We start from the raw sequence: 26,123 nt of genomic DNA on the forward strand, positions 1-26,123 counted from the left end.
GTCTTTGATACATTTTTAGTTAATTTTTTTACATAATGTAAGGTAAAGACTTCATTCTTTGGCGTTTGGGTATCTAATTGTCCTAGCACCATTTGTTGAAGAGAATATCCTTTCCCCCCATTGAATTGCCTTGGCATCCTTCTAGAAAATCAATTGATCCTAGATGTATGCATTTATTTCTGGAATCTCAATTCCATTTCATTGATTATTATCTATCCCTATACCGGTACCTAGAAATTCAGTTATGAATTCCTCTTTATCCTAATGTTATTTGGAAATTATTTTGAAAAATTTTAATTGAAGGGTTTTATGATCAATACCTTAGGCTGTATTTTTTTCCTCACTTGGTTTAGAGAATGTAGATATCCATAGGATCATTTCATTTTCCTTGAAGTTCAGTAACTATACCAGGTATAACTGGTGTTGCTTATATCAGTTTTTCCTGGAAATGACACATCTTTTTTTCAGTGGAAGATTCACATCTACTTTACTTTAGGCAAGTTTTCTTCTATTACATCTCTATTTTTTTGTTTGATACTTTGAGATTCAGAGAATTCAATTATGTGTGTGTGATAGACCTCTTCTCTGTCTTCTACTTCTATTATTTTTAAATCTTTGTTTTTTTTTTCTTCTCATTTTGTGCAATTTCATCAAACTGTCCTGTGTGTCCATCATTTTTTTTTTTAATTTTGGTTTTTTTCTTAAAATTAGGGTATGTTTTCTTGTCCCAAGTGTGGTTTTCAACATTGTAATGTGTTTATGTTTCTTTTAAAAAACATTTATAGTGACTGTTCAGACATTGGTGACCTTTTACGTGCAATTTCTGTTGCCTGCTTATTTTCCCCACGTATGGGGCAAATACAAAGAAACTTTCCTATTTCTTGGCATGTTTCATAATTTTTTGTTAAAAGCTGCACTTTAGATGATATATTTTAGCAGCCCTGGATATTGGTACCCCCTCCAGAGCTAGTTGTTTACTTATTTGTTTAGTGACTTGTCTGGGCTATTTTAGTGAAGTCTGTTCCCCCCACTCCCAGTGTGAAGCCTCTGGTGTTGCTGCTCGGAGGGAAGAGTCTTGGGCACGCACATAGTCAACTGATGACAGGTGGTTTATAGCAGGGCTATTTTCCACTGTGTCTCTCGCTGGTCTCTGTTAAACTATCTGCCTCCATTGCTATTGCGCCCAGCTGTTAGGCTCCTTTAATTGCGGAGGGATCCCTGTATTGCTTTTGACAATGCCCTGGCTCATAAATTTGCTCTACAGTCTCTGGTTAATTTTGGACTCCTGTTCAAGGGTAGGTTTTAGGCCAGTCTTTGAGAGATTTGTTTTGACCACCGGAGGTCTCTTCTTAGCTGTCTCTTTCCCTGATTCTCTCTGGTAATCTAGGTGATCTACCGTTTTGCTTGTTGCTCTTCCAGAGCTGTCAGCCTTCTCCTAAATTTTGATTACCAGTATCTCCACTGTTTTTGAGAGTGCCCTTAGGCTTGAACTTCCCCAGACTCCGTTTATATAAAAATCAGATTCTCCGGGGAGAGCTTAGAACCTCTCTATTCATATGGCCTGCCTCTCTCCTGGGCAAAATCTCTGAGTCTCTGGTTCAAAGCAGGTGGTGGGGATGGTGTCTTTTATTGAAGTAACATGCCTGATTTATCAGCGGTACACTAGGTAAAGCAGTCGCCTCTGGTCTTCTCAGCTTGCTTCTCCTGGCCTGGAATCTCCTTGCTACAAGGGAACTGGCATGAGAGTGATTGGGGCCCCACTGTTCTCAGTCTGCTGTGCCTGGTGTGGAGCTTCTGTTCTATGATTGGTGGCCAAGTGGAAGAGGGGAGCCCCTGACTTCTTGGCTGAACTCACCTGCTCCTGCAATGTGAAACTGGGAGGGGATGGGAAATAGTGGTGGGCTGTCCCTGGTGGAGAGATACTGTAGCCCTTGCCTGTGAGCTGGAGTGCAGCTTGTCACATTGAACGGGGTGGTGGGGTAAGGAGATAGCAGGAGATAGCTCAAGCGACACAAGTCCTCCCTGTTCTTACCAAGATTTAGTAGATTTTCTTAAATAAATGTTTCTTCATTTGCTGTATGCCGTTGGGATAATTTCCAAAGAATTGAATTAAATTTTTTTCCCCCACTGTTATACTAGCTGGAGAGTAGCTCCGTTGTCTTCTGTTTCTTTTCTTTTTAATCTTCTTTTTGACATATTTGCTTCTTACTTCCTCCTATTATTTGAATACCTGTATTTATATTTTGTGCTGTTTAAATTTTTTTTAAAAAAATCATGTTTATAAGCTTAAGCTTAAGTGTAGGGATCGATTTGTCTAATTCCTTAAATAGTTTCTCTTAGGCCGTGTGTGCTCCATCTGTCTGTTACTTATATTTCCTTTCCTCCTTTTGCTTTGCAGTTTTTATTCCAAAGTCCACAGGTGGTTTTTTTCTCATGATTACCTTTCTTCGGAAGAGTGAGGCTATTTTCAGGTGTTTTGAGGGTGGGCAGGAAGATGGAACAGCCTCAAATTTCTATTTGGATTTATTTTATTGAATGTTTCCTCACTGAATCTTTTATTTTTTAAATCTTTTGCTGGCAAACACATTTCTCTCAATTTCTGTGTAGCTCCCAGCAATGCCCATTTAGTCATACTACTGGTGCTGCAACTTGGATACGACTTTGTCTTCTCCTTCTGGGCTGTGTCTCCCCTCCAGAATCTCCCTAGGCTCCCATGGTCGGGTCATACACAATTAGAAATGGCATGTGTATTTCTCCTTCAACTGCACCTCTCCTGCTATTCTTTGGTTTCAGGTTGGGTCTCTCGAGGGACATTATTTGCCTTTTCCCATGTCCAGTCCACAGACTTCAATTTCATTACTAACAAAGAATCACTAGACAGGCCTTTCAATATTTTGCCTTATTAAACAAGAAATCTGTTGCCTGATCAGCATCTGTGGGGTTCTGTGTCCCCTTCACCAACATTCTGCCTTAGAATCCAAATAATACTGTTTTGGGGTTATATCTGCTTTGTAGTTTTCATTTCTGATAGTGTCCTTACTACATTGAAAATGAAGTTGGTTTTTTTAAAAAAAACATTTTTTTCACCATATTTCAAAAAGTAAAAATGCCTTTTATCTTTCATATTTCACCTAATATCATTTTAGTTCACCTCTATTTTAATAACTGATATATTGGATCATTTTTCTAACATCTTGTTTGGAGTTTTAAATTTTACTCTCTTTTTTGATATTTCCTTGTTTCTTTTTATGTACTATCTTTAACAGGACTGAGGCAGTGTTTTGTTTAATGTTTGTGATTTATATATCTGTTTCTTTTGTCTTCGATATTACTCTTAAATTGCTTAACACTTTTCTTATTGTTCTTAGTGGTAATCGATATTAATTCCTTCTCTGAAGAGACAAAGCTACTAGCAGTCTTCCATTAAGATCTTGTAGTCAGAATCTAGATCTATCTTGGAGCAAAACTCAGACAGCTGCTCTGAGATTGGATTCTACTGCATCTAATATGCTTCTTTAATGAATGATCCCCGTGAGCCAGGCTAAATACTCATGACCTTTTTATTTGTTTTTGAGTTAATGGAAATGCTTCAAAGGAAGTTGTGTTAATGAAATTTGAGTACTCAGATGTTTCTGTGTCCTAAAAATCAAGGAGTTCAATCTCTATTCAGGGTGCCTCTTCACGAAGATTCACCTTATTGGCTGTATGTGTTGAAGAAATGAATAAAAAATGATGAGTGAATTGCATAAGACATTTATATGAGAAAAATGAAATACCTCCTATATTTCTGAGTCGTAGGATATAACTTTAGGTCCTACTTACGATTGGATATTGTTCTCCATTTTGATATATGGAGCTTTCAGTTGTTTTTCTTAATATTAGGTAAAATCGATGAACATGTTATTGTATAGCTAATGGGTTTGAGCTAACTAAGCCAGGCAGATGAGATGGCAGTTGAATATACATGTATGTAATTCCCCATTTCAAGACTGACCATGAGAAGGAAATTTAACCTGTAGCAGGAAGTATTACCGATGGAGGTGATACCGTGGAAATATCCCTAAAATTAGAATCAAGTGACTTGCATTTGGGTCTTAATTCTAGTATTTCTCAGCTGATAGCCTTGGACAAGTTCTTTTATTGTGCTAACCCCCTATGTTTTAATCTGTAAATTAATAATAATATATGGTTCACAGAATTATTTTAAGGATTATCTGAGGCAATGTATGTGAAAGCCACTGAGCTAGAGACTAGTCACAGAATGGTAATTGATCCTGAACCTACTAAAAAAGGTCTAGGAATATATATTAGCATGTATAAGTTTCAAAAACTTTTATGTAACACAGTAAGGTTTATTTCTACATCTATAGTTCATTTTGTGATGTTTAGATGGGGGGACTGGTAGCTGCCTAAACAATGTTCACTTTTCTTTTTTACTACCAGAATCCTTATATCATTGAGAGTCACAATGAGCCTAGCTAAAATCCTATGTTTAACAGCCTCACTTGCAGATAGTGGTGACAAATAAAATACAAAATGGTTGGTGGTGGGGCTTCTGAAAAAGAGTTGAATAAATGAGACAATTAACTGGATGAAACAGAAATAATCCATGAAACAGATGAGAACTTGAAGAGAGTATACAAAAGTATCCTCAAAGATTTAAGGAAAACTGTGTTTTTGGATACAGACTGCTGTACCTAAACTATAATTCAGGAGTGACAGCAAACACATTTCCATTTATTCAGGATCTCAGAACTTGCATTAATATTGGGTCCCTTTAAGGATAATATTCTTAACATTAAGGTCAAATATATTTTATTTCTTTCAGTTAATTAAAATCAGCCACTTAAAGTTTTTGTAAATTCTCATATTGTGATCATTATTGTTCAGTATTTTGTTTTTTTTTACAGTTTATAAATTGCTTTATTATTTTTGAGAACTCATCTTTACAGCACCTCCAAGTTGATATAAGCTTTTAATCACGCAAGATACCTAATTTTACAGTATTTCTCCCTTCTTGCTCACTCCCCACCCTCTTTTGGCTTTATATTTTTATTTTATCCTTTCTTCCTCTCCTTTTCACTCCCCATTTTGCTCTTTTTTTTTTTTTTTTTTTTTTTAATTCTAGGTCTGCTCAGAGATTTCATCATGTTACCTCTCCTCTGTTATCTCCAGGATTGTCCCACAGTTTCTTATATTCCATATTCTCTTTCTGGGTTTTCAGGCAACTAATTAGCTTCCTAAGGAAAGGACCATGGGAGCTATTTACTTTCTTAGTCTTCGCATGCTTTAAAATGTCCTTGTTCTGCTCTCACAATTAATAAAAAGGTTGGCTGTAGAATTCCAGCTCAAAAGTAATTTTGCCTTGTGGCTTGAAGACATTTCCCCAATGTTTTATTATTATTATTGTTATTGTTATTATTATTACTCAGGATGTTTATTTCTATTATGGGTGATCTGGGTGTTTTTTTCCTACTTGGAAGCTTTTAGGATCTTCTTTTTTACATTGTTGTGTTGAAATTCCTTGAAGATACATCTAAGCGAGGGCTTTTTGTGTGGGTTTTAGCTGATCTATTTTCCTCAGGGTTTATTGGGATCTCTTTCATCTTTTGTTTTTTGTTAAAATTTATTGGGATAACAATGATTAGTAAAATTATATAGGTTTCAAGTGTACAATTCTGTAACTCATCATCTGTATATCACATTGTATGTTCACCACCCAGAGTCATTTCTTTTTCCATTACCATATATTTGACCTCCTTTACCCTCTTCTACAATCCCCCCTCCAGCTTACCCTCTGGTATCCACTAAACTATTGTCTATGAGTTTTTGTTTCTTTATTTGTTCGTCTTGTTCCTTTGTTGCTTTCAATTTTATATCCCACATGTCAGTGAAGTCATATGGTTCTTGACTTTTTCTGTGTGACTTATTTCGCTTAGCATAATAATCTCAAGATCCACCCATGTTGTCACAAATGACACTATTTCAACTTTTCTTATGGCAGAGTAGTACTCCATTGTGTATATATACCTCATCTTCTTTATCCAATCATCTATCGAAGGACACTTAGGTTTCCAAGTCTTGGGATCTCTTAGTCTTTCATTTTTCTTAAACCAAGGACCTATTGTTTATTTGAAAATTTCCTTTTACCGTTTTCTCTGTTCTATCTCTTTGGGACTTTTGTGGTCATTAGACCTCTATATCTCATTTCTTTTCACTCATGACTTCTATTTTCATTTTGCTCTACATTATTTTCTATTTTCTCAACTTTCACTTCAAGTTCTTCTATTGTTTCTATTTTTTAAAATAACATCACAATTTTATTCCTAAGCATTCTTTCTTATTCTTTGTTTCCCCTTCATAGCATTCTGTTCTTATCTTATGGATGGCCTGTCTATCTGTCAATATCAATTCAAATGTTGATAAATTATCCTTTGTTCTGATCCTGCAGAATTGGATTTTCTGTGTTTTGTCTTGATCTTTGTTATTCCTGCTGTTGCTTTTCATGTTGAAAAGTAAAAACCAGGGTTTATGATTATAGGCTGTTGATCTAAGTTTTCCCTAGTGTCATTTTTGACCCATGTACTGATTCTGTTTATCTGGGTTTTCTTGACGATTTGGCTTCCACATTTATGCAGTCCTGTCATACCTGTACAACTGTTTCCATTCTATTTTTTAAAAATAATTATAGTAAAATGCATATGATATAAAATTTGCTATCTTAACTATTTTTAAGTATACAGCTTGAATTACATTCACATTGTTGTGCAACCTATTTCCAGAACTTTTCATCTTGCAAAAACTAAAACTCTATACCCGTTAAACAACTTCCCATTTCCCCCTCCCCTCAGTCCCTAGAAACTGCCATTCTCCTTTCTGTTTCTATGAATTTGATCACTCCAGATATCTCATACACATGGAAGCATACAGTATTTGTGTTTTTCTGAGTGGCTTATTTTATTTACATAATTTCCTCCAAGTTCATCCATATTGTATGTGTCAGAATTTCCTTATTTTTAAGGCTGAATAATATTCTATTGTATGCATATATCACATTTTGTATACTCATTGATATGTTGGTGGAGACGGGTTGCTTCTACCTTTGGCCTATTGTGAATAGTGCTTCTATCAACATGGATATGCAACTATCTCTTCAAGACCCTGCTTTCAATTCCTTTGACTATATACCCAGAGTTAGAACTTCTGGATCATATGTTAATTTCATTTTTTTAAAAAAATTTTTGAGGAACTGTCATGTTATTTTCTATTTCTATTGTATCATTTTACATTTCCACCAACAGTGCACAAGGCTTCTAATTTTTCCACTTCTTTCCACTTTTTCCATTTCTTTCCAATACTTTTTCTCCTTTCCTTTCCCCTCTCTGTCTTTCTCCTCCCCTGTCTCCTTTCTCTTTCATTCTCTCTTTCTTATTTATCCTAATGGGTGTGAGGTGATATCTCATTGTGGTTTTGATTTGCATTTCTCTGATGATTAGTGGTGTTGAGCATCTCATATGCTGATTGGCCATTTGTAAATCTCTCTGACAAAATGTCTATTCAAGTCTTTTGCCCTTTTTGAAATAGTTATTTGATTATTTTTCTTGTTCAGTGATATAGTTCTTTGTCTATTCTGGATATTGCCCCCTGGTCAGATATATTATTTGCAAATATTTTATCCCATTCTGTAGACTGCTTTTTCACTCTGTTGATCATGCCTTTCACACACAATTTTAAATTTTGAGTAATCCAATTTATCTATATTTACTTTTGCTATGCTGTTGGTGTCATATCTAAGAAATCATTGCCAAATTCAATGTCATAAAGTTTTTACCTTGTGTTTTCTTCTAAGACTTTGATAGTTTTAAGTTTTATATTTAGGTCCTTGATCTAATTTGAGTTAATTTTTGTATATAATATGAAGTCCAACTTTATATTTATATTTATATTTATATTTATATTTATATTTATATTTATATTTATATTTATATTTATATTTAATATAAAGAGTCCAACTTCATTTTTCAGCTTGTGTATTTCCTGTTTTCCCAACACCATTTTTGAAGAGACTGTCCTTGCTCCATTGAATGATTTTGGAATCTTTGTCAAGAATCATTTCACCATATATTATTTCTGAGTTCTCTATTCCTTCAGGCTACATACATGTCTTTGTGCCAGTACTACATGTTTTTGATTATTGTAGCTTCATATTAAGTTTTGAAATCTGAAAGTGTGAGGACTTTGTTTCATTCCATTTCCAGATTAGGTGAGTTATATCTCAAAACTGTTAAAAGAGAAACTATAGACTGTAATTGGATGGGATAAAATCCCGAGGACAGATACAGGGTTTATTCTTGGTTAAGAGCAGACACATTTTTTTTTTCACTGTAATCTGATAAAAGACATTTCTTGGGCGAATTTTGCATTACTCCATTTTCCTATAAAAACCATTGTGGCTGTTGCTTTTAACTGGATTTCATTTGTGTAAAAATATCCCGTGAATCCCACACTGTGTGATTTACTCTTGCACACTATTCCTCTGAGTGATCACTTCTGCTGGTGGTCACTGGATTCGGACATGGAGATCCAGACGCAATCTCCTAGATGACCACACTCTTTCCCAGTCTCCACATGCGTCCCAGCCTCCACTTCATTATTTTTTCTATTCTCCCTTTCTGCCTGAAATATTTTTGTGTCAATCCTGCTCACAGACTAGATGTGTCCAGCTGCATGGACTCTTCGAAGGAGTTCTTTTCCTCGGAGCTGCACACATGCTGTTCCTATCATCCAGCAACTGGAAGTCAACATGAGCTAGACCTGGGTCTAGCGGGACATCTTCCTGTGTTATGACCCTATTGTGCAACTACTGTCTAGTTTGTAAGCAAGTATGAAAACCTAGGGAAATGCTAGGCCACTCATTGCATAAAGCTTGCTTATTTAAAGAAAATGTTTAAATGCTGTGGAAGAAAAAAATGATTTTAAATAAAATTTCAATAAAAATAAAAATTTAAAAATTAATAAGGGGAGGGAACAGTCTACTTCACTCTTGCATGGAATATGGAACATGAAATCAGGCAGAATCAGGTGTTAAACACTTCCACCCCACAAATGCCTCTGCATTCATATTTCACTATAAAGGAGACACCCCCAATTTTCTGCAGGAAGACACATTTACTGCAAAGAAGCTAAGCAGTAGAAAAATATTCCTCGTTTGATACGTTTTATCAAGAAAGCTAATCAGATAATCACAGAGCAGAAGGGGGCCCTCTCAGAAAGCAATGGAAAGGACCAAGTATTCCAAAGATAAAGGTGTGAATTTTATCCTTGCGATTTTGGGTGGCTTTTTGGTGGTGAGGATAATTGTAAACTGTTGTCCCCCAACCCGTGTTGGCCTTGCACTTCTGTGTGCCGATTTCTTGCATTTTACTCTTTGGGCTAATTCTTTTGAATAGGTAGGTTTGAAAAAGGTAAATGACAGTGAGATGGATCTCTAGTAGCTTTTATAATCATCAGCACTTTTATAGTAATGTTCTCCCTACAAGAAATTCTGTCTGTAATGGAATATCATGGAAGGTCTCCATCCTCGTGGAGGATGCCTGACTGTTCTGTTCCCAGCTGGCAGGGCTCTTGGTCTCAGGCACCAAGGCAAATGCTAGTAACAAACTAACCCTCCCCACAAAAGGCATGCCCTTATTTTCTCTTTTCCCCCCATTTTTTCTTTCTGCTCTGATTGATTGATTGTCTTCTCTCTTTTAGTTTTCTCCCAACAGATCAAACTAGTCGTACCTAGAAATATTAATAGCTTTTGCCTCTCAGGGGACACTTCTTTTGTGTAAAAGTTGTCAGTGACAATTTTATATTTTCATCATGAAGCCAAAGTCTGTGGCATTTATTCAATGTACTACTTGATGCAGAGTTGTAAGAAGAGACACTAGAGAAATATAAAATAAGATTTCTCTGCTGCAGATGAAGGCAAGGCACACATCCATAAAACAACTAGAGAACAATGGAGGGGAGAAAGAATATAGTGCCAAATTGTGTGATAAAGTTTACTGAGAGCCGTGGTTCACTACATGTGAAAACTTTATCTTGACCTGATCCTGTAGGCTAGGCTTTGACTACAAGCATTTAGTTCTTTATATTTTAGTGCAGGCCTTTCAGCCCTAAATATGTACAGGAATTAGGCACCCAATAGAAGTCTCCATTTCTACTGAAGGGTATTTTAAAATTTATTTCTCAACTACGGTTGACATTCAATATTACATTAGTTTCAGGTGTAGAACATAGTGCTTAGACATTTATATAACTTACAAAGTGCTCACCCTGATAATTCTAGTACCATCTGATGCCATACATGGTTATTACAATATTATTGACCATATTGCCTATGCTGTATGTTATATCCCCATGACTATTTTTATAACTGGCAAAAATTTGTACTTTTTAATCCCTTTCATCTTTTTCACCAATCATCCCGAAACCCCTCCCATCTGGTGACCATCAGTTTGTTCTCTATGAGTTTGTTTCTGTTTTGTTTGTTCATTTATTTTGTTTTTTAGATTCCACATATAAGAAGACTCATATGGTATTTGTCTTTCTCTGTCTCATTTATCTCACTTAGCACAATACCCTCCAGGTCTATCCAAGTTGTTACAAATGGTGAGATTTCATTATTTTCTATAGCTGAGTAATATTGCATTGTATATATGCACCACATCTTCTTTATCTATTCGTCTACCAATGGACACTTAGGTTACTTCCGTATCTTGGCTGTTGTAAATAATGCTGCAATGAGCATAGGGGTACATATATCTTTTTGATTTTCGTGATTTGAATTTTTGGGAGTAAAGATTCAGAAGTGGAATTGCTGAGTCATATGGTAGTTCTATTTTTAATTTTTTTGAGAAACCTCCAAATTGTTTTCCATAGTGACTGCACCGATGTACAATCCCACCAACAGTGCACAAAGGTTTCCTTTTCTCCACATCCTCACCAACACTTGTTAGAAGTATCACACTACCTGATATCAAACTATACTACATGGCTATAGTAATCAAAACTGCAGGGTACTGGCCTAAAAACAGACACAAAGATCAATGAAACAAAATAGAGAGTCCAGAAATAAACCCACGCCTAACTGGTCAACTAATCTATGACAAAGGAAGCAAGACTATATGATGGAGTAAAGACAATCTCTTTAGTAAATGATGTTGGGCACACTAGACAGATACATGTGAAAAAGAAAAGGAAAATAAACTAGACCACTTTCTTATACCATATATAAAAATAAACTCAAAATGATTCAAGTCTTAAATGTAAGACCTGAAACCATAAAACTCCTAGAAGAAGCCATAGGCAACCATAGGCAGTAAATTGTTTGACATCACTATTAGAACTATTTTTTTATTTTCTGGATATGTCTTCCCAGGCAAGGCAAACAAAAGAAAAAAAACAACTGGAACTACATCAGACTAAAAGTTTTTGCACAACAAAGGAAACCGTCAACAAAATAAGAAGACAACCTACTGAATGGGAGAAGATATTTGCCAATGATACATATGACAAGTGGTTAATCTTTATAATGTAGAAGGAACTCATACAATTTAACACCAAAACAACAAACAATTCAATTAAAAACTGGGCAGAGGACCTGAATAGACATTTCTCCAAAGAAAAGACATACACATGGACAATAGACATATAAATAGATGTTCAACATCTCTAATCATTAGGGAAATACAAATCAAAACCACAGTGAGCTATCACCTCACAACTATCAGAATGGTTATTATCAATAAATCAACAATCACTGAAGAGCTTTAAACTCAAAGTATATATGTCCCATGGACAGACATATTGCTAGGATACTAATCCAAAAGAAAAATGACATACAAAGTGACACAGAAGAAATTCTTAGTCCCTTCACTTAAACTGACTTATTCCATATCTACTCAAAACAGAAATGTTACCATAAATCAGCATTAATAATAATCTAGGAACTATGTATATTTTTGCTGATAGACTTGGGGCTTTGTCCTCTAAGAAAGATTCCTTTGTATGTTTGGACAACTGAAAAACAGACATAATAAGAATGGAATAAATCAGCTAATGTCAGTTGAGATGGTGATTTTTAGATAAAACTTAATAAACTAGCATGTGCTGTATTTATAGCAAAATATGTATTATGTGTCCTATTGTTATCAAATAATGGAAAAACCGATACCACTTTTTTCTAATAATTTTTATTAAAAAATAAGCACATGGCCAAGAATTCAAAAGTTCAAAGTGTAATGAAAAACGAATCTTTTACCACCCAATCCCAAAAAAAGCCCTTTACTAAACTTTCTTGCATTAAAAAAATTTTTTTGCATGCATATACATGTATCAGTGTATATAGATAGTTCTTTTTAAAATATGTATTTAGCATAAATGGTTACACATAATAGATACTGTTCTGTTACTTTTGTTTTATTTAACAAAATAGCTTGGAGATTAGTCCATATTTTATGTATAGTTCTGCCTCTTTCTTAAATTTTAACTATGCTTTGGAAGAGATTTCACAAGTACATGGTAAAAATAATTCTAACAAAACAAAGGTTATACAATGAAATACAAGTTTTGCTCTCATCCCTTATCCTAGCCCTTCAGCTCCTGTAACTAGGGGTAACCACTGTACCAATTTGAACATTGACCTGTATGAGCTTCACAGGTTAGCTTTACATGTAATTTGTCAGGTTTAATAAAGGAAATTATCCTCAAAAACTCATTTGTGTATTCAGCATAGATTTAGTAGATGAAAATAGGATAGTCCTTGGCTCCCAAGTTCTTAACCAAAATTTGTCCCTTTTTGAGTCTTATTAAAAACAAACTGCATTATATATGGGGGGGTAAGGGGGGTAAAATGTATACAAATGAATACTGTGGCCATTGTTGCTCAAGCAGTAGTTCACCGTAATCAGAAGTGTCTGGAAGCTGATGGTAACCACTTTGAACACCTCTGGCAATTGCAGAAATCAAATGTGACTTGTATTCATCTTTTGTTATTGGTATGCATCGAGTATTACAATTTTAATCAGTTTTTTCCTTTCTTAAAGTGTATATGCATTTTTTTGGCACCCTCTGTATATTCTCTGGAGTTGTTTTTCAGAGAAATATCATTTACACAAAATAGTGGAAATGCTTTTGCCCAAGATGGAGTAACAGTAACTATATTTATCTTACTAGTTGAAACAACCCTCCTCTTTCTCCACCCCCACACCCATCAATAAAATACTTGAAATAACAGTTTTCAGACATGGGGCATCCGGCATCAAAGGACAGTGATCTCTGAGAAAGGTAAACCCTGTTACTGACACAGTTCACTGCCTTGAGAATGTTTTAAGAACATAGCACAGTAGGAGGAACCTTGGCAAAGCATGGCAAACTCTGTGAAGTGAGGAAACAGCTGAGAAATCAGGGAGACCAAAAGCAGCTAGAGTTTCATAGGACAGAGCACCAGAGAGGAGAGAGCTGCATGAAAGTAGTACCCCAGAGATCTGCATAGGGTTCACCTTGAGTATGCAGCAATACTCATTAGTATTACTCAACTCAGTACTGATCAATGTATGTGTGTGATCAGTGCACATATCTGAAAGGTTAGAGGGAATATTGCCTGGCACTCATATAGGACAAGAAATAGTGCCAGTTCCCATTAGCCACACTGGGTTTTGGGATAAATTATTCAGAAACGTCTTGCCTAAATAGTGGGAGAATAAACAGCAGTAGACTCAACGTGGCTTTGGTCCCAGCCAATAAAATTTAAATACTGAAAACAACAAAGGAACAAGGCAAACAAAAAACAAACAAACAAGCAAAAAAAAACACACATAGACACAGACAATAGTTTAGTGGTTACCAGAGTGTTAGGGGGGTGGTAGTTGAGGGTAAATGGGATCAAATATATGGTGATGGAAGGAGAACCGACTCCTGGTGGTGAACACACAATGGAATACATAGATGAAGTATTACAGAATTGTACACCTGAAACCTATGTACCTTTATAACCATTGTCACTCCAATAAACTTTAAAAAAAAAGAAAAAGAAATTTAAATAAGACTTGACAAGATCAAACTGTTTCTAAGACATTCAGCTGCATTGCAGATTAAAGCAAAAACTATTTATAGAAACGACAATATCCAGCATCCAACAAGATAGCATTCACAGTGTGTCTGGCATTCATGTCAATGATTACAGGCATGAAAAGCAGAAATGTATGAGGTGAAAAATACACTGGATTGGGTTAATGACAGATTACATGTATCAGAAGAAAAGAGCGATAAACTTGAAGACACACCAATAGATACTATCGGAAAGGAAACAGAAAAAGTTAATTTAAAAAAAGGAAAAATATCAGGGAAATGTAGGACAATTTCAAGTGGCCTAATATATGTGTAACTGGAGTCTGCAAAGGAAAGTACAGAGGAATGAGAGAGAAAAATATTTGAATAAATAATGACCTAAATTTGTTAAATTTTATGAAAACTATGAACTCACAGATCCAAGAAGGTTAACAAACTAAAAGCACAAGATGAACAAAATGACACCAAAACACATGATAATCAAATTGCTAAAGTCTAATGATAAAGAGAAAATCTGAAAAGCAACCAGATCATTTGTACAAAAGAACAAAGATAAAGATGACATTAGATTTCTCATCAGAAGCAATATAAGCAAGATGACAATAGAACACTGTTAAAGTACTTAAAACAAACAAACAAAAAACCTGTTAACCTAGAATACTAAATCCAGTGAAAATATCTTCCAAAAATGAAGACGAAATAAGACTGGCGGTCATGTAAGAGCTGAAGTAATTCATCACAGCAGACCCATCACTAAAAGAAATGGTAAAGTCTTTCAATGATAAGGAAAATGGTGTCAGATGGAAATTTGAGTCTATATTAAGGAATGAAGAGTACCAGAAATGGTAACTAAATAGGTAAACATATAAGACTTTTTCTTATTACTAGAGGCCTCTAGATGCTTTACTCATTACTTTAAAATCAATATTTGTGTGAAAGAAACCCAAATAAGGAATAAAATAGCAATCACTTTCTAAAATGAACCTAGAGTCACTGCAGTAAAATATCAAATATTTACCTTACAAGCTCATTTTGAAGTAATACTTTCTATTGAAATGTTACAAAAAAGTGCACAAGTAAAAAAAAAAAAAAGTACGGCTCACTTAATTTTCTCAAACTGAGCACACCTTTGTAACCATCATCTAGATCAGGAAACAATACAATTAACATTCCAGAAACTCCTCTCGTATGTCCAGGAACTACCTCCTCCCAAAGGGTACTTTGACTTCTAAAACTATAAATTAGTATTACCTGTTTTTGAATTTTATATAATTGGCCCCTACATTGTGTACTTAAAAAAATCTGACTTCTCTCATTCAATCTTATGCTTACAAGATTCATCCATGCTGTCTTGTGTAGCAATTGTTTGTTCATTTTCATTGCTGTATAGTATTCCACAGTATTATTAGACAATTTATTTATCTATTTTACCGTGATGGGTATTGGGTTGTTTTCATGTTTTGGCTATTATGAATGGTGCGTCTATAAATATTCTTCTGTGTGTCTTTTGATGAACTTATGTATGCATTTCTGTGGCGTATATACCTTGTAGTGGAGTGGCTAGATAATAAGGCACATATGTTCAACTTTCCCAAACGATTTGATCATGAAGCATACCAGCAGTATATGAGCATTCCAGTTGGTCAATATCATCAAAAACACGTGGTGTTTTCTGTCTTTTTCATTTTTGCTATTTTCGTGGGTATATAGTACTATTTCATTGTGAAGTTTTAACTTTCCTTTCCCTGATGGCTAATGAAGTTGAGCTTCTTTTCATATGTTTATTGATCATTTTGATATAAACTTTGTGAAATATCTGCTGAGGTACTTAGCCCTTATTTCTATTAGAAAATCTGTCTTTTCCTTATTAATTCATAGGATATCTATATCTATACCTATATATCTATGTATCTATATGTCTATATGTCTATATCTATCCCTATATCTATATAGATGCATGAAAAACACATATATAAAATTTATGTATACACATAAGATATGTGTAAAATTTATGTTTTGCCCTTATGTTGTCCCATTCTGTTGTTTGCTGTTTCATTTTTAAGAGTCTTAGATGTTTACATTTTTTCTTTCATCACCAAAAAGGATTTATTTGGAAAAAAGAAAGGATTGCAACCCAGTGCGTGCAGACATGACAAGCCATGTACACACTGTCAGCTGTTTTAAATTTTAATACAGTCTCATTTATTCATTTTTTCCTTTACTCTTAAAATGTCATGAACTCAATATGTAATATTTTGATGTAGTTAACTAAAACAGTTAATGCCATTTAACATGTCCATACTAAAAGTATTATTACAAAGTGAGTGATCATCCTACTCACTTTGATGTTCATACCTTACAGAGGGAAATTCATATCTTTATGAGCAGCACATCCTGTGAAAGGTTTAGAACAACCAGAGTGTGTTCAGAACCAGCATCCAGAATGTTGAAAGGTTTGTACGGCTTGACCTCTGAAGAAGAATGAAAGGGCATAGAGATGGTTAGATTGAAAACCCTATACAACAGATGTTGGGAAGCATTGTTTTGAAAGCAAAATTCAAGTTGTTCTTTATCACTGCAAGAAGAAGAATAGGTCATAAAGGCTGAAAAGTGTTAGGGTTATTAATTTCAATTTGTCAAGGGGCATTCGGTCTCTGCCATAGTGATCCAAAGATGGAATGGTAAATTGATATGGTCCCACTTAAGAATAGTGTTAAAAAGGTCTGGAAATTTACAGTTGCCAAGATATGGAAGCAACCTAGTTGTCCATCAATAGATGAATGGATAAAGAACATGTAATACACACACACACACACACACACACACACACACACAACGGAATATTATAAGGCAATAGAAAAAAAAAGAAATCTTACCATTTCAGACAACATGGATGGACCTAGAGACTATTACACTAAGTGAAATAAGTCAGACAAAGAAAGACAAACACTATATGGTTTCACTTAGATGTGGAACATAAAAAACCAAAACAAATGAACAAACAAACATGAGACAGAGTCATAGAAACAGACCAGAGGGATGATTGCCAGAGGGAGGGATAGGGGATAGGTGAAAAAGGTAAAGAGGGACATAGTCAATAATTTTGTGATAAGTTTGCCCAGTGACAGATGATCACTAAAATTAGTGGGGTGATCACATTGGAAGGTATAAAAACGTTGAGTTACTATATTGTACACCTTAAACTGATATAATTAATATAATGTTGTATGCCAACTATACGTAAAGTGTTTCAAAAGGACTGGACATTGGCTGGAAAATGACCTAAACAAAATGATCCTTTCCTGAGTGCTTATCGTCTTGGCTCTTACCACAGGTTGGTTTTCCAAGAAAGCAGACACTGTAATTAGGAGGGGAAGGAAGCTGGACTGGTCACAGGGAGAAAAAAGTTAAGAGTAATGCAGACCCAATGACAGCCTTAGCTAACCCTATAGGAACTCGAGTTAGAATGGCCTCTCTGAGGTGTAACCAATGGGCCAAGATAGCCAGGCCTATTCCGCCATGTTGATCATTCATTGAATGGGGTCTGCTTAGGGAAGGACTGTGACCTTGAACAGGGCAGTTCTCGGTCACTGAGGCAACTCCTGAAGGTGAGACCTGAAGGCCATCTGCCAACTGCACTCCCAGGAGCTGGACAAGTCCTCCTTGAAAAGGGATCATAGCTATAAATCTTAATTTATAAATTAATATTTTTAAAAGATTAAAAGAAAGGTTATGTATCTATTGAAGCAGGTTATAAGTCTTTTAATACATTTTCTTTTGTTATTGCATTTACTTTTTAAGTTTTATTAAATTTATTGGGATGTCATTGATTCTTTTTAATGAATCTATTTTATTTATAATCTTCATTTGCTTTGTCATATGTATTTGCTTTAACTTTGTCCCCCCCAAAAATATCAAACTGACCATAATTCCAAGCTTAGTAGCAATGATTCCAGGAGTTCCCCCCATTTAGCATCTCTCCTTGTAGCCAGACACTTCCCCCTCAGTGAACTGTTCAGCTGCCCCACAATCATGCATGTCTCCACCCCCAAAATCCTGGCTATTACTCATCACTGTAGAAGCCCACCTGTGCTGAGACTTCTGTGTAAAGAATTGGGGATCTTTGTGCTTTGGGACCAAAAACAATGTGCAGCTTTTAATCCAATTCCATTTAACAAACGAAAACAAGCTTCACGCCCACTGGGATATGATTCTCCAGGATCCCCAAGGCTGCTTTCACCAAAAATGAAACGTCTGTTTACAAAATTCCGTTTGTTAGTTGGAATTCTTATTCCCAATAGCAACAAGAGCCAGATGTTGAAAAGACTCTTGGAAAAGAAGAAAAATAAATGTTTAAGTAAAAATTTATATTATATTTAAACCAGTATTTCAGATACCAGGAGAATTTGCTTGGATGTTACTACTTTTTTATTTATAAAAGGTGGGTGGTGGACTGGACATGTATCCTGGGGCTAAACCTCCAATGCATACAGTAGGTCGTTTATAACTCTTAGGGAAGACTAATCGAGAGCTGATGGTAAAAGAAAAATAAAAAAGAATAGGATGTTTATATTTTTAATTTTGCTGTTCATTTGAATATTTTGGTATAATTTAGGGAGAGGCTAAATCATGAATAGTTAAATAGTTGGATTGTGTTGTGTAGCAGGTGTTTCACGAGGGCTATCATCAGTCTGTGGGCACCATCAGGTTGCAGGTGGTACATTTTTCTCTGGGGTTTCTTCAGCGTCCCCAGGCATTTCTAGTCACCGCTACCAAGCTCACTACCAAAAAAAGAACTTCTCTGCTGTGCTCTAAGTTATGTTTATCTGGCTTGATCATGTTGAGCCTGGTCAGTAGTTTTTATGCATACGCTTCTCTAAGTCAACCACTGGGATTTGATTACCTTAGAATTACCCTGGGATGCTGGCTACCCAAAGATCCCCCTTCAGGAATGGAGAACTTATTCCCTAGCTGCTGGAAAGTTTCAGAAAAGGGTCCATAGGTATCTCTCCCAAGGTCAGATCCCCTTCCAAGGGCAGCCTGCATTCAATGACTGCTCACTGTGGGGGTAGAAGGGCCCAGCCCCTTCACGCCAACTAAAGGGCCACCTCAGCTCCTTAGATTCCCCCGCAAAGGCTGAGACCTCTATTGGAGTCTCATTGTAGCTCAATTTATCCTCTGTTCAATCCTGCTTCCTTCTTCTCCTTTCTGCAGGTGTGGATCCCAAGAGCTTTCCAGAGGTCTCCTAGCAGTAGAATCAAAACACTCAGTGCTTGTTTTTAAGTATCCAAAAAAATCCCATCTGGTAGCCTTGGCTTAGTAACAATGCTTGTGATTATAGGCTCTGATATTAAATTTTCTGGGTTTCAATCCTGGTTCTCTGATATTCACTACAGAACCTTGGGCAGGTAACTTGATCTAAGTATCAGTTTACTCATCTGTAAAATGGGTACAGTATTTGCACCAACCTCATGGAGATGAAGTTTAATATGTAGGATGTTATTAGGGACGAAATTGACATCCAGGACAGTAAACGCTAATGGGTGGTGGGAGAGATAAAGAGAAAAGGATCCAGAGTATGTCATGCTGACCAAGAAGGACTTAGGAATAAGGCTAAGGACCCTCTCCAAAAATATTCCAGAGATTTCCTTGTGACACCTCAGCATAATGGAGAAAATATAACAAAGATATGGTGACAGGAAAGGTCAGGGGAAAAAAAATGTATGGAAAAAGTTAGGTGATTCTATTCAATGGAAAAAAGACATGGATTATCATTATTTTACTCCATCCACTTTCAGAAATAAGTGGATGTCACTTATTAATTTGAGCACAACACATGGCAAAGGCAATTTTTTTCTAAAGGAAACAAAATTACAAGAAGCAAAAGCATAGGTATTTCCGGTACCTGAAGTGAAATTCATTTTATCTCATCTGGTTAATGATTGTACCATTATTCTGGGAAAAGAAACCAAAAAACTTACTTTTCCTGGGATTTAGCCTAAGGAAGAATTTAATCACGAGTGTTATTTCATATTTTCAATGTGTTCCAAAATACCCACAGCAAAAATATTTTTTCACTAGATGTTTTTATTTACTCTGTATTAAAACCGAGGGCATAACATTGCATATTTATTCTTTAAAGGAATTTTTATGTGACTGTTAGGAAATATGGTCCATTTACTTAGCTTAAGCTTACACTGCTAGCAACATAACTAAGGGATAATGTTTAGAGAATATAGAGCAGTGATTCTCAACCCTGGCTGTACATTAGAATCATCGGGGGAGCTTTAAAATTCCTGATGCCCACACCACATCCTGGACCAATTAAATCAGGATCTCTGCTGGGAAGCCAGACATTTTTGTAAAGCTCCTCGGTGAGTCCAATGTGAATCAAGGTTGAGAACTGCTAATATAAAGGAAGGAAGACTGTGTCCAGTTGCATGCCCTTTTTAAATACCATTTTTTTCTAGTGGAACTTTTGGTAAGTGCTGAGTTGCAATCAAATAATATGCCAATAAATATCTAAAGTGCTAACTATCTACTAGTACTAAAGTTCTGGTACTATGAGGAATTGATTAAATAACTGAAGTCAGCAAAGGGGACCCAGGAGTGACTAAAGCCAATATGTTGTGTGGTACAGTAGTGGGGGATTTAATGAATATCTTTAGGTTTACAGAGAAGTCAACAATTGCATGTACTTTTTAGGGGTCGAAGCCTGTGATCATGTTACTTCCCTCTGTAGTTTGCCTCAGAACTCCAGGTTGGTGAAGGGTGAAAAAAATTCCATGAGGTTGATGGCCTTAAATATCTGGAAACATTAGACTGATTCAGGAGATGCTCTCTCTGGGTTCCAACACTGCAGTTCCCCCAAATGCCTGGAGATTTAGTTGAAGTTCCCAGGAATTAACATAAAATGTGACTTCCAGAACTGAAATCTATTGGTAAGTGACTTGTGAATAATAGTTTCATTCTTCACCAGGGTAAGGTGGTGGCCTTACATCTTATCATAAGATCTAAGGCCCAAATAGAATTGCAAATCTTTCCCAAGGCTTTCATTCTTTTCCCTTTGGAGGAAAGAGCTCTGAAAGGCTTCTCTCTCTGTCCCTTTCTTTTCAGGCCTTCTGAGTCACTTTAGGCCGCACTTCATTTTGGCTTCAAGCCATTACTCTTTTCACCCCCATACTATTTGGGATGATGCACAGGAAAGCTCAGCTGAGAAACAGACTAAGGTTTTGACCTTCACACCTGTTCATAGCTCTGAGACCCTGAGCAGGTTGTCAAATTTCTCTGAACCCATTTTCTAATGTTTAATGTGGGGGTAATAATCTATCATTAAAATGTTTACTAAGCTGCTATATATTCAAGAAATTATGTGAAAGAATTTGGGAAAATGTTCAGCAAACACAGTTAAGGAAAAGAGAATGATGGTACCAAGTAGGGTAACTAGAGATTTCTAAGTCTGTGTTCCACTAATGATTTGATAGTGTTTAGTGAAATATGCACAGACAGGAGGCCCTTACCAGACCCACTGACTAGAGAAGAAAAGGATGTTTATTTTCCATCTCTATGCAATATGGTAGTCACTCTCCACTTGAAATGTGACTAATCTGAATTATGGTGTGCCGTAGGTAGATACGCGTCGGATTTCAAAGAGTATGAAAATAAGACTGTAAAATATCTCAATTTTATATGAATTACATTATTTATTTTGGACATGTTAAAGAAAATCACAATAAAATTAATTTTATCTGTCTCTTAGTTTTTCATTTAGATATAATTGACATACAATTTAGTTTCAGGTGGATGACATGATGATTTGATATTTGTATATATTGTAAAATGATCAAAATAAGTCTAGTTTACATCCATCAATATACAGTTACAAATTTCTTTCTTGTGATGAGAACGTTTAAGATTTACTCTCAGCAACTTTCAAATATGCAATACAGTATTATTAACTATAGTCACCTTGTACATTGCATTCCTGCCACCTCCCATCTCTGGCACCTCCCATCTCTGGCAGCCACCAATCCATTCTCTGTATCTATGAACTTGGTATTGTTTTGTTTGTTTTTATTTTTTAGATTACATGTATTATTGAGATCATATGGTATTTGTCTTTCTCTGACTTATCTCACTTAGTATAATGCCCTCAAGGCTTACCCAATGTTGTTGCAAATAACACTATTTCCTTATTTTTTATGGCTGAATAGTCCATTATGTGTGTGTGTACCCTATTTCTCTCTATCTATCTATCTATCTATCTATCTATCTATCTATCTATCTATCTATCTATCTAGTGTGTGTGTGTATATATATATATATATACATATATATATATATGTATATATATGTATATATATCTCCATCCCATTTTCTTTATCCATTCATCCATCAATGGACACTTAAGTTGTTTCAGTGTCTTGGCTGTTGTAAATAATGATGCAATGAACATGGGGGTGCATATATTTTTTTGAGTTAATATTTTCATTTTCTTTGGATAAATACCGAAGAGCAGAATTGCTGGGTCATATGGTATTTTTAATTTTTTGAGGAATCTCCATTCTGTTTTGCATAGTGGCTGCACCAATCTGCAATCCCACCAACAATACATAAGGGTTCCCTTTTCTCCACATCCTCGCCAGCACTTGTTATTTCTTGTCTTTTTTGTAATAGCCATTCTATTAATAGCCAGGTGTGAGGTGATATGGTGGCTTTGATTTGCATTTCCCTGATGATTACTGATATTGAGCACCTTTTCATGTACCTGTTGGCCATCTGTATATCTTCTTTGGAAAAACGTATTCAGATCCTCTGCCCATTTTTTAACTGGATTTTTTTTTAAGCTATTGAGTTATATGAATTCTTTATATATTTGGATATATTTTGGGGGGATACTTTGGATATTAATCCCTTATCAGGTACATAATTTGCAAATATTTTCTCCCATTCTCTACGTTGCCTTTTCATTTTATTGATGGTTTCCTTTGCTTGTGGAAGCCTTTTATTTGATGTAGTCTTTTTTCTCTTTTTAAAGAAAATGTGACTAATAGAACATTTTAAATTACATATATGTTTCACATTTGTGGCTTGTTTTGTATTTCTATTCAACAGCACTGTTCTAGAACTTCATCTTGGACCAATAAAATTTAATAGGAAAATCACTGAAACTTCATAATGATTACATTTTCTGGAAAACTCCCTGTCTTTCGCCTTTTTATCCATTTCCTCTGGTGACACCAAGATCCTGCTTTTGGAGTCTTTCCATGTTATAACTGTGTTGATTTGGGGCTTTAGAAATTGAACATCCTTTAATAAAGACCAGCATGGGAATTTCATAAAATAAATTTCCTCTTTATTATGAACAATATCATTGTTAGTCTTTTATAAGGCAGATTCTTTTCTTGTCAATTTTCTTTTTTTCTTTTTTCATTGAAAACAATTTTTAAAGATCCCAGTTGCTCTCTGGATCATTTGAGATGTCACCTATAATTTCTGTCTTACTTCTCTTGCTATATATTGAGTATTTGAGTGAGGGGAGTTCCATGTCTGTATGGGATTTGGATGACTGAAGCCAGATGACAACCGTCTAATTTTACTAGGGGAAAAATGGCACCAAGTAGAGTGCAAATAGCTTTTTGGAAATGGAAGTCTGAAATGCATCTGGATCTTGCTAACATTGTTTTGTTTGTTTGTTTGTTTTTCTGGTGATAGCTCCATACTCAAGGCGGTAGAATAATAAAGGGAAGGAGGACATCATGTACAACCTACTTATAAAATACCGGGTATAAATTACTGTGAAGTCATTAAAATACAACAGTTGAGTCAAAGATTGGAGTCACGCTAGCTGATATATGTGCCTAAAAAATCCACTGGTCAGCTGTGCTCAATCTATAACATTGCCTACTATTTTGTGATGAAAACTTTGAGGGTCATTATCTATAAACTGTCTGTCTGTGATCTTACATGATATATTTATAAAATAATCATGCTACATGGTCACATTGTCCAAAGGAGCAATCAAAAGACATATGAGTATATTTACAGCCTCATCTCCTACATTTCATATTTCCATGTAGAAGAAAGAGCATTGCCCAATAGAAATATAATGTGAGCCATATGTAATTTAAAATTTCCTCATAGTCACATTAAGAAAAGGGAAAAGAAACAAGTGAAATTAATTATAATGATATATTTTATCTAAACTGTTATCATTTCAGCATGCAATCATTATTAAAATATCAATATCTTACAGTTTTTGTAATAAGTCTTTAAAATCTGGTGTGTATTTTCCACTTACAGCATGTCTCAATTTAGAGTAGTGACATTTCAAGTACACAGTAGTGACATATAGCTAGTGGCTGCTGTATCGCACAGAGCAGACTTATTATAGAAGCATTCATGTGCCCATGTGTAATTTGTTGGCCTTTCGTATACCAGGATGAGCTAGGCTGGCTGCTTTGATATGGAGCAGTGAGAGGTGCTGAGCCTTGATAAGGTGCTTATGGGCTAGCTACTTTGGGTCATTTTTGAGATAGGGCTTAGGATGACCCCAGTAGCATCAGTCTAGTGGCTTTTGCAGAGACCTTTGGACTTCTGAAGAATGGTCTGCAGTGATGGGGTCTGGAATAAGGAGCATGCCATGGAGCCAGAGAGATGTGGCGTCTGTGCAGTAGAAGGTTAACTCATCAGGCTTCGATTGCCCAAACCCCACATATTCCAAAGGTCTTCAGTACTGGCTCTTGACAAGCTCCTGGGACCTCAAATATCCTGCCTGAGAAGAATGTCTTTGTATATATGAGGCTTTGGACCACTACAGATAGTTTATTCTAACAATGTGACTTATGGTGAATGGGTTTCGTATGCCTGGGGCTTTGATAACCGCTTGGGGCTGGAGATTGCAGTAGTTAAGGTCAACTCCATGCCTCTGTGATTGACCCCTATAAAAACCATGGACACCAAAGCTTGGGTGAGTCTCCCTGATGGGCAGCACTTCTCACGTGTTGCCACACGCATTGCTGGGAGAATTAAGTGCTGTCCATATGACTCTATTGGAAGAGTTCAAGTGGAAGCTTGTGCCTGGTTTCTTCTGGACTGCGCATTATGTGCCTTTTTCCTTCGCTGGTTTTAATCTGTATTCTTTCTCCATAATAAAGTTCTGTGATTCTCCCTAGTGAATCATCAAATTGAGAGTGTCTTGGGGAACCCTGACACACCTCCCTAGCTTCCAAGTGGGTGCACTGTCAAACTGTCAGTTATTCATCAACAATGCTACTGGTAAAGGAAGGGAGGCACAGAAACAGGAGTAGGAGAATAGAGATAGGGCCCTGAAATCTGTGGTGGATAAGCCAGGCACTATTCTTGATGTTTTTCATGCAGCCATTAACTGATTTAATCATTGTGGTGACTCGCTCATATATGTTTTTTAGAAGAAGAAACGGATGTCCAGTCTTCATGTCCCAAGAGGTTAAACTGATAAAGTATGGCCCAAAGCTCGAAACACACACAAAATTGTTCACTGTAAATGATTGGTAGAGTGACGTTCAACCTGGGTTCTCTCAGATCCCAAGCCCTGGTTCCATTATACATCGGCAATTCACAGGGACACATTGCCCCTGGCATATGTAGCATAGTCTGTGGGTTCCCTGCTCACATCCCTTCGACCTATGAGTATGCTGGAGTTCACTGAAAAGAGTTCCACGGCATGCTTATGTCTTCCTGCGTTTCTCCACTTGATAGCTGTCTCTGACAGCTTGGTCATGTTTGGCTTGCATGTGGGGAGGTAAGGCCCCAGGAGAGGTCCTCAACCAATGAGGGAAAGTTATTGGAAAATAAATACCCGACCATCCTTGCTCCTCATTGGAAGTGTGTTTCACAGAGCCTCTCACATGATCCCCAGTGGGATTGAGCCCCAGTTGCCCACAGCAGTGCCCTACCCCATAACACTCTCTCATTGGCATTCATTCTTACCCATCTCATGTCCCCACTTCTTCACTGTGCAGTCTGTG

Source organism: Rhinolophus hipposideros (genome assembly GCF_964194185.1).
Source record: "Rhinolophus hipposideros genome assembly, chromosome: 22".
Taxonomy (NCBI): Eukaryota; Metazoa; Chordata; class Mammalia; order Chiroptera; family Rhinolophidae; genus Rhinolophus; species Rhinolophus hipposideros.